This window comes from Acanthisitta chloris, unplaced genomic scaffold (assembly GCF_000695815.1).
Source record: "Acanthisitta chloris isolate BGI_N310 unplaced genomic scaffold, ASM69581v1 scaffold10988, whole genome shotgun sequence".
NCBI classification, from domain to species: domain Eukaryota; kingdom Metazoa; phylum Chordata; class Aves; order Passeriformes; family Acanthisittidae; genus Acanthisitta; species Acanthisitta chloris.
In genome coordinates this window covers 22,735-31,622 of record NW_008688703.1, presented here as the reverse complement: position 1 = coordinate 31,622, position 8,888 = coordinate 22,735, and positions in this window count along the sequence as shown.

The following is an 8,888-nucleotide window of genomic DNA, read 5'->3' as shown; positions in this document are numbered from 1 at the left end:
AGCCCCGTGAGACCACCGGCCCCGTCTGACAGCGGCGACTCGTTCGTCAGATAAAGGGAAACGGCTGCAGCCTCGGCCTGGAAACTGCTCTGCCTGTTTAGTGTACCATGCTGCCATGGATTGCACGGCTGCACCTATAGTCCCTCTCAGGCCTTCACGTGTAGCAGCTCTAGGATCTGCCAGTTTGCCCGTGCTCTAGACGTGTGTTTCTTTTAACAAAAGTGGATTGTCTGTCTGATTTAAATTTTTTTAAAAAAAGCTTACAAATAGTGAATTGTTGAGGAAGCAGTATAAGTGTGTTTTATCTGTTCAGCCAGAACTTAAATCTTATATTTGAGTATCAACAGGTCTGTTGCTTTCTTTCTGAACACTGACAGGGGCTGCTTGCTGAGAAGGTTCAGGTATCTTCAGTCTGATTTGCAATGCTTGGGCTAAACTCATGCTTTGGTGGTCCTGGATGTAAAGAAAGCTAAATTCATCAGAAGAACATGTTGGTTTTTCTAGCTCTGTAAGCAACTAGAGTATATTAATATATAAGTGGTATTTTTTTGTGGTGCTAGAAAAGTATAAAGGACATGCCTAGAACTGTCAAAACCACTCAATTTTGGTCTCTTAGAGATGCTTCAGGAATATTTTGAGATTTCTGGTCATATGACTCCTCAAACACTTTCCCTAATGGTTAGTGCTCATGAGTTTTTCACCAGGATAACACATATGCATCTTTGGAGTTAGGAGTTTTGCTGAGTATTATTGGCAAGGTGATGTTTCTCCATACTTAGTTTTTATTGAAACTCTACAAAAGCTATTCTGCCTGTCTTTCCTTGGAAATGTAATCTTACTTAGACATCTCCTCTCAGCCTTTCTTTCTTTTCATAGACTGACACAACTTTTTGTCACTGTTCCAAGTATTTTCCAGCCAGGGAAAAGCATGTAGGTCAATATGCATTTCAAAAGTTGCTATGTAAATGTAGGAACAGTATTTGTGATGCTAAATGGATGTCTCAAAATCATAGTTAAAAGGATGGAGAAAAGAACAGCATGTTCCTGTGTTTCTTGTTCAGGGTTCTGACTTTACATCTGCTTAACCTCTTGCACAAGGAATTTGAGGCAGGAGGTGTGCTCCAACTTACACTGTTTTATTTTTACAGTTTATAAAATGTCTCATCATGAACCAGATATCTAAAACCAGACTGTCAGTTTGTTCTCATCACTATCATTAAACATGGGAACACATTATTTTATCACTTGACTACACATTTCCTTTTCTTTCAAAGAGAAGATAGGGTGAGATAAAAGAATTTTTAAGTAGCTTTTGGCATTTACAGAAACAAGTATGATGAGCAGTAATTCTTGGGTGCCTTTGAATTCTTGGTGGTTCTGTTACTGCCAGGTATCTGCTGTGCTGGGAACTTGCAGATCAACATCATTCCTAAGAGCAGTCAGTCATAGTCAGCAGAGGGGTATTAAAAATTTCATTTAGAAACAGGCAAAAATGGTACTGGAGATGGAATATAAAGAATGACAACTCTTTTTCCCATTGGCGTCTCTCCAAATCATTGTTGCATTTAAAATGTGTTAAACTTATAATTTGAATAGTTAATCATCACATATTCCTTTCTGCATTAAAGCTGCATTGTTGTACTCCAGTGCACTTGTGATCTGGTCCTGCAGAGGGTTACTTAGATATTCATAGCTAAGCACTTGCTGGGTTGGGCATGTGTAGTGCTCAGGAACTTGCTCACAGTCCTCTTGTCTTGCAGATACCACTCATGCTGCAGATACAATCATGTTTACAGCACTGACTTAAAACATGGCTAAAAAGTTAAGTGCAGTATGGTTTGAGAAATACTCATGTGAAAGGCAGCTTTTTACAGCAGAAACACTTTTTTTTTTTCTATTTATACAAATATATTCCCAACCAGTTTTCCTCTGGGAATAGCATCTGGTTATGAGATTTCTTTTTCTCATTTCTTTTTTGTTCTTCTTAATCAGAACTGCATCCCTGTCATAAGGCAGGACTAACTGGAACCACATTAAATCAGCTGAGATCATACCCTTTTATCTCCAGGGGAGGTAGAACCATAGTGAATAAGTCTAGTTCTGCCTTTCTTTCTTGGAACATTCTTACATTGTTTTGTTTTCATACATATTACAGCAGAAGTTACTTTTGATTATTATAATAAGTAGTCTCAGTGTCTATGATTTGTTTTCCAATCTAATAAGCTTTGAAGATTAAGTTATGACATATAGATTAAAGTATCACATATAGCCAGCATATTTTTTCCTCTGGTGTTGCTGTGGCTTCAAGGGGTTCAAAATGCTCTGGTATATGTGTGACAGTTTTGCATGGTACTAGGTGGTGGAATTTTTTTCAGGTACTGGACACCACTTCGGAGCTGACCTAACAAGTTCTTCAGTACTTTAAACTACTGCAGGAGGGAAAAAAATGGCAAATGTTCTAATTTTTTTCAGGTACTGGACACCACTTTGGAGCTGACCTAACAAGTTCTTCAGTATTTTAAACTAATGCAGGAGGAAAAAAAAATGGCAAATGTTCATGTTTTTACATCTTTGAAGATAATATCAAAGTGTAAAGCCATGTGTTGTTATTTTTGTGAGTTTGCAAACCCATTTCCCACAGCTGTTCCCTTTCTCTATGTCTGATGTTTTTCATGAGAAATGGGTAAGACTAAGTCACAATAGAAAAAGGCACTTCTGGAAGGGAGTGTGAAGACTGGCAGTAATGTGGGAAAGGGGCAGGAAGCAGAAATGAGGATACAAGCTTAGCAGGAGGAGTACAGCTTTTCTAGACATTTGTGGTTTGCAGTGGATAAAAGAAGTTGGTATATATATGAGCAGTGTTTTTAAATTAAAGGTCATCTGTGGGAACTTGCAAAAAAGTGTTTTGAAAGTAACTACACTACACTTCTGCAGTAATTCTTTGTGTAAAGGAGATATGTGAATGAAAGGACTGTAAGGAGCATACCTGGCTGAAATATTTTATATGCAAATAAAGCTCTGGATGGGTATAAGGACACTGCTATACAAATCCAGTAGCTGATTCCAAACTAATTTTGGAGTTTGTGAGTGCAGTTTTGCAGCTTTTCATCTTACTGCTTGTGTGTGCCTGGCTTAAAAGGTGATAAAAGGATAAAGGAATAAATAGATAAAACTCAGAATCTTGAGTAATACTTACTTTTGGGTAAGATGACCTCCATGTGTAGAGGTAATGCCTTTATTAGACCAGCTTATTTTGTTGGAAAGGGCTGGGTGAGCTTTCAGGTATGTTAGCCCCTTTCAGGTTTGAATTAGAAACAGCAAAGTGCAAAACAAAATTGAAAACAGTTAATACTCAATTTTGATTACACTTTCATTAAGCACATGTCATTAGGAGGTCCTGAAGTGCTTCTCAGGGAGAAGTTCTGTTTTACAGGCATCCTCCCATTTCTAATTGAACACTGCAGGGTGGCAGTGCTGTCACAGTAGCTGCTGTACAGCCATGAAAGTGCTCTCCAAAGTCAACCCAGGTTCACTCTGAAGGCCAAGTTCCTTATTTTCATAACTGGGATATTTCATTTGGTTCTCTTATCGCGCAAAGAGCTATAAGTAAGATGGTTGCTCTGTGGACAGAAAGAAAGAAACAATACTTTCCAGTGACATCCTTGGGGAATGGGAATATTTGGACTAGAGTGAAGGCTGCTGTTAGTGATAAGGACTAATAAAGCATGTGTGTTGGGTAGGAGGAAAAGAAAAGTCGATTCATTTTCATTATTAAAATGTGTAAGTTTTCTGTTTTTCTTGTGTGTCTCTGCCAGTCTTGCTAGCGTCATATTTTATATTAGTAGTCACCGAGGGAAATTGTGTTCCTCCTGGAAATCCCTGCTGGTAATTGCAGGACTGTGATGGAGTGTGGTGCATTTTGAAAATTTCGGGCTATCACTCAAAGCTAGCAGTTGTGGGAGTTGCTTGTGCTGTGAAACTGTTTTATGCAAGGTTTGTATGAGGTGAATTGCTGTTACAGTTACTGCCAATGGTTGGTGCTTTCCAAGTCTGCTCTGGAGCTGAACTATCATTCAGAATGTGGATTATAGCAAAAAGTAGCATAATTGGGGTCTTTTTGTGGTGTTTTTTTTGAATTGCAAAGGTTAATCATAATTCCTCTTCCCCCCTCTTGTTTTGTTCCAAATGAGACTTTATGCATGACTGAATATGACCCAAAATACAGGTGTCAGGTTAGGTTCTAGCCCTGCTGATATCATCCTTTTCCAACATAGTATTTCTTATCTAGCACTCTCAGATCCTGTGCACATAACAGTACATGCACCACTGACTTTTTCTTCTAACAGTGATTCAACTTGACAGGTCTTTTCTGTTGGGGCATGAACTGTCTGACTATACTTAATTTTTCCATAACTTTTTTTGCTTTATAATGGTGTCAGGATAGACATCTCTGTACAGAGATGGTGTCAACTGAGTTTGAAGATAGTGTTGTCCGATTTGATTGTATTTCTCTTGAATTTGATAGCAAAATTCTGGTAATTTTAGTTTGGATAAATGTAGCCCTGTGTTGGAGTTGTTGAAGTAGTAGGTTTTTTTAATGTTCTTTAGCTATGAGGTAGAACAGGTGAGCACACATCTTTATTTGATAATTTTCTAGAAATGCCAGTTTGGATATAGCTTGCAATGCACAGGACAGGGCCTGAGGTCCTGCTGTGTGTCAGGAGGAGCTGCAGAACAGGCTCTGGAAGGCCTGGGAAAAGAATGTGCTGCAAAAGTAGAATCATGCTTTCTAGTAGGTTTTAAAACACAGGACAAACCCACCCTCCCAAAATTTGAACTGCTAATACACTGAAACTCAACTAGTTTTTAATCTATTCCCTTTTTAATAATAGATATACTTAAATTTCATTTGCTTTTAAGTAGAAAATGTCTTTAAATCCAACTTGAAAGTAAATATAATATATATAAATATAATTGAATGACTGTCACAGCATGTGCTGTGGCTGGTCTGGAGCAATGCTGATACAACTTAGCCAGCTGGTGGGTGCTGCTTATGGAGCTGGAAAACTGTGACTGCCACCTTTCAGGGGAGGCATGCTTCCCACTCTTTGCTTTATCCAGCTGCCAGTTTTTCCCAAAGTTTATAAGAACTTAATATATTTGTAGCTTCTTCCTCTCTGTAAAGGAGCATTAAGGCTGATCAGCAGATTCAAATGTTGGAGGGGAAGGCAGAAGTAACAGAAATTCAGTGTCTCTACTCCCTCTAATAAGCTTTGTTTCCTTAGGAAAGCTGGCTAAGAGGCATGTCCTCGTTCCAGCTTTGTTTTTTGCCTTGCAAATTTGGAGCTTTGCTCCAAGAAGTCCTTACTGCGTTTGTAATCTCCAGTGTGGTGAGTTGAGCCTTGGGGAATTTTTCTTCAGCCTAGCATCCTGAGGGATCATGAAGAATGTAACATTTTCAGTAATTGATAGTCACACAGGGAATGGAATAGGAACAGTGGAACTGAAAGACCTACTTGGGTAATGTACTCCAGAATCACCACCTTTAGAATCCTCCTGCACACCCTGAAGGAAGTTGGATCAACCAGCTGGGTTAGTTAACTTAGGGAGTCACTGCATAAATGTGAAAATGAAGGAACTCTTAATGATGTTCATGGTTCAAGAAATGCTAGACAAAAGTAGCTATCACAGGTGTTCAGTTAAGTTTCATGTGCTTCATTGCAGGGAAGATCAAACAGTAATCTCAAGCTACAGCAGTACTTTGCTGTAGCTCAGGAGCAGCATTCTTCTCTGTCATACAGTGCATATAACTAACCTTTCCATTTTCCCTCCTGAGAGCAGATTTAAAGTGTAAAAGATGCTGTTGTCAGCTTATGACAAGAATGAAGGACCACTTGGCTCTAGTAGGCTTATGACAAGAATGAAGGACCACTTGCCCTAGTAAGCAGATTTACAAAAGATGTGAACAGAGTCTTCTTGGAAAGAAGTGTTGGAGAGAAAACCCCATTCTGCTGAGATCAGTTTTGAAAGATGTGAACAGAGTCTTCTTGGAAAAAAGTGTTGGAAAGAAAACCCCGTTCTGCTGAGATCAGTTTTTAAAAGCAGTGTCTTTCACTTGGCAATGACGTGGTGGATCAGGTAGTGCAAAGAACAAACACATATCCATGAAGCTGAAGCATGAATAAAAGTATGAAACTTTCAAAACTGTATGGATATTATTGGATTGTTAAACATTGAATAGCCTTTCAACTGTATGGATATTATTGGATTGTTAATCATTGCATAGCCTTTTTAAGGAAGCTGTAGTGCACATGTTCCTCTAAATTGATACAACTGCTTCCTGTAAAGCTACCAAGTTTTTTATTTAAAAAAAATACATCAACCCTTTTAAGTAGATAAAGATCATGGATCTGAAATGAGATTTGTATCTCTTCAGACCGAAAACAGAGCCATCAGATTATTGGCATGCTTTTGCAGCTTCTCACCCAAATGCAGGGCCACGTGTGTCTGCGTGCAGTGCTGTTCTAGGTGTTCTCTTCATGCAATCAGGCACCCACTTCCTAAGTTTTACAAAATGTGAACCCAGTCTCACAGAAGAGTTGTAGCATGTCAAGTAATTCATCCATTTAAAGGTTAAATATTGCTCTTTTGAGTACAGATTATGTGATTTGAATAGTGTGAATGTAGCATTAATAATGTAGCATTATCTGAAATGGACAGTTACAAGATCCAGTTCCTCCCCTATTTCTCTCTCCACTGGCAGATGTCCTAATTTCTGCAGGCAGGTAACAATCCAGCATTTTTTTTCTAGGGGAAACACCTGCAACAGGACAGTCTGGACACCTGCAGCTTTTCTCAGGAGCATGGAATGTATGGAGGCAAATGTTCTGATGCTTGTAATGTGCTCCACACTGTCCACTGTGTTTGACTCCTCAAATTTCTTCCTAAATTCCTAGGCCTGTATAGCATGGAAAAATTTTATAAGTAGACCATAAATTCCATGCATTCAGGTCATCTTGTTCATACAACCTGTTCATAAAACCACTGGGAAGATTTAATAGCTAAATAGGTGACTATTCCTTTGTAGAGCTGTAGCTTCAAAACTGCATTTCAGTTTCAGGACTTTACTGGAGTAATTTTGATCCGCTACATAAACTAAGAAAATGTCCAAGTTCTTAGAATCCCCAAAGATTGGGGTAGCAGTGAGAGGAAGAGTTACCTTGGGCTGGCTGCAGTGGTTCCTGTTCCAGCTGCTGCTGTACAGTTTGTGTGTGTTTCCTGCCACCGCAGCAGGGTTGGCTCAGCTCTGTGTGCAGCATTAGCTGAGAGGCTGCAAATGTGTTTGTTTAAAAATAGAGACTATAAACAAACACTGATGTCCTCCTCGTTTATAAAATAAGGTCCTCTGTTTTGGTAGTACCTCTGCAGTTTGAAATGTACATAACTTCACCCTCAATAACCCCACTTTATTTCAGCTGTACCTTTCTAGAGAAGACTTACTGTTTTGGATAAAACCTTTGCCTGGAAGGGGAAGTGGAGAATGACTTGGTGTTCCTCACACCAAGTTGGTAGAGAAAAGTTGAGCAGCCTCATTTCATCCTGAAATAAATATCTGCAGTCTGGGGATTCTTTATGAATTGTTTTTCTATGAAAGATGGCAAAAATCTTACTGTATGGAAGAGTGTGAACTCCAGTTACATTGCTGGTTGAGACTGTGAGGCAGTTTGTGTTCAGTGGGTGTAGTCACCCCCCAGGGCAGTTTGCAACATGGCAGAAGAGTTGTTGCTTTGTCTGTCAACACTTCTTATCCTGTTCCTCCTTCTGCACTCTGGAGCAGTTACCAGAAATTCTAGGGTGCTTGTGGTCTGAATATTTCTTCACAGTTAAGCAAATGTGCTGGTATTGATCAGGGAAACATTTAAAGATTAAAAATGTTCATCTTGCTGAAAATGGAACATTTTTTTTTGTATTGCATGTAGGAGCCAAAAGGAACTTCTATATTCTTGTAGAATTGCTGAAATTTATAGAAAATTGGATTGAGCCAAGAATTGGCAGAGTTTTAAAAATGGTAACCTGTAACAAATGTCAAAGAAATGGATTTTAGTTAAATGTGGAAAAATGCTAAGTCACTTTGTGTAAAAGATTCCAGCTCTGTGTAAGACAGCTTAGATGTTCACTGGGGAAAGGACAATAAAAATTGCCTTGATTCACATGAGAGGAGCCAAAATAGTTGAGCACTGAAACAAGTGAATTAAGGAACATGTGGAGTTGTCTTCATTCCTGGTAGATGAATGCATTAAGGATATGCTGAATGTTGTAGCAGACTCTGCAGCACTGCTTAAATTGTAAGATTGGAGAGTAGTCTTAGAAACCTTCTCAGTTTCCTCACTTTGCTGCTTTTGAAGGACGGTGAGGAAAGAAACTGGAACAAGAAAGGGCTGTGCAAGGGAATTCATCTGTAAAAGCTCACATCTGCTAAATCTTACATGGTGAGTGCAAAACTTGCTTTGTCCTCACCTTTCAGTCCTCTGCTGTGAACATCTGTAATGTCATGGTGTCTGTGAGAGGGGATGAGGCCTCGAGGTGAGTGCAGGTGGCTGTGCAGGTCCTCCCTCCTCCCTTGGATGCTCCATCCAGTGAGTGCCTCAGTGCAGACAGCAGTGCTGTAATGGGGCCAGACACACAAATCCTGCCTGATGGTGCCTTAAAGGACTCGTTGAGGAAGAACTGGTTTACTTGTTAAATCAGTAACTTTATTTCCTTGAAGTTATTTAAATGTTTAAAATGTCTGCATGTGTCTCTTAGGATCGTGCAGGGGCAGGAGCTTGCATGTTTAGCTGCAATGGTTCAGAAAGTTTCTGGCAATGTCATCACTTTGGTCTTTTGTT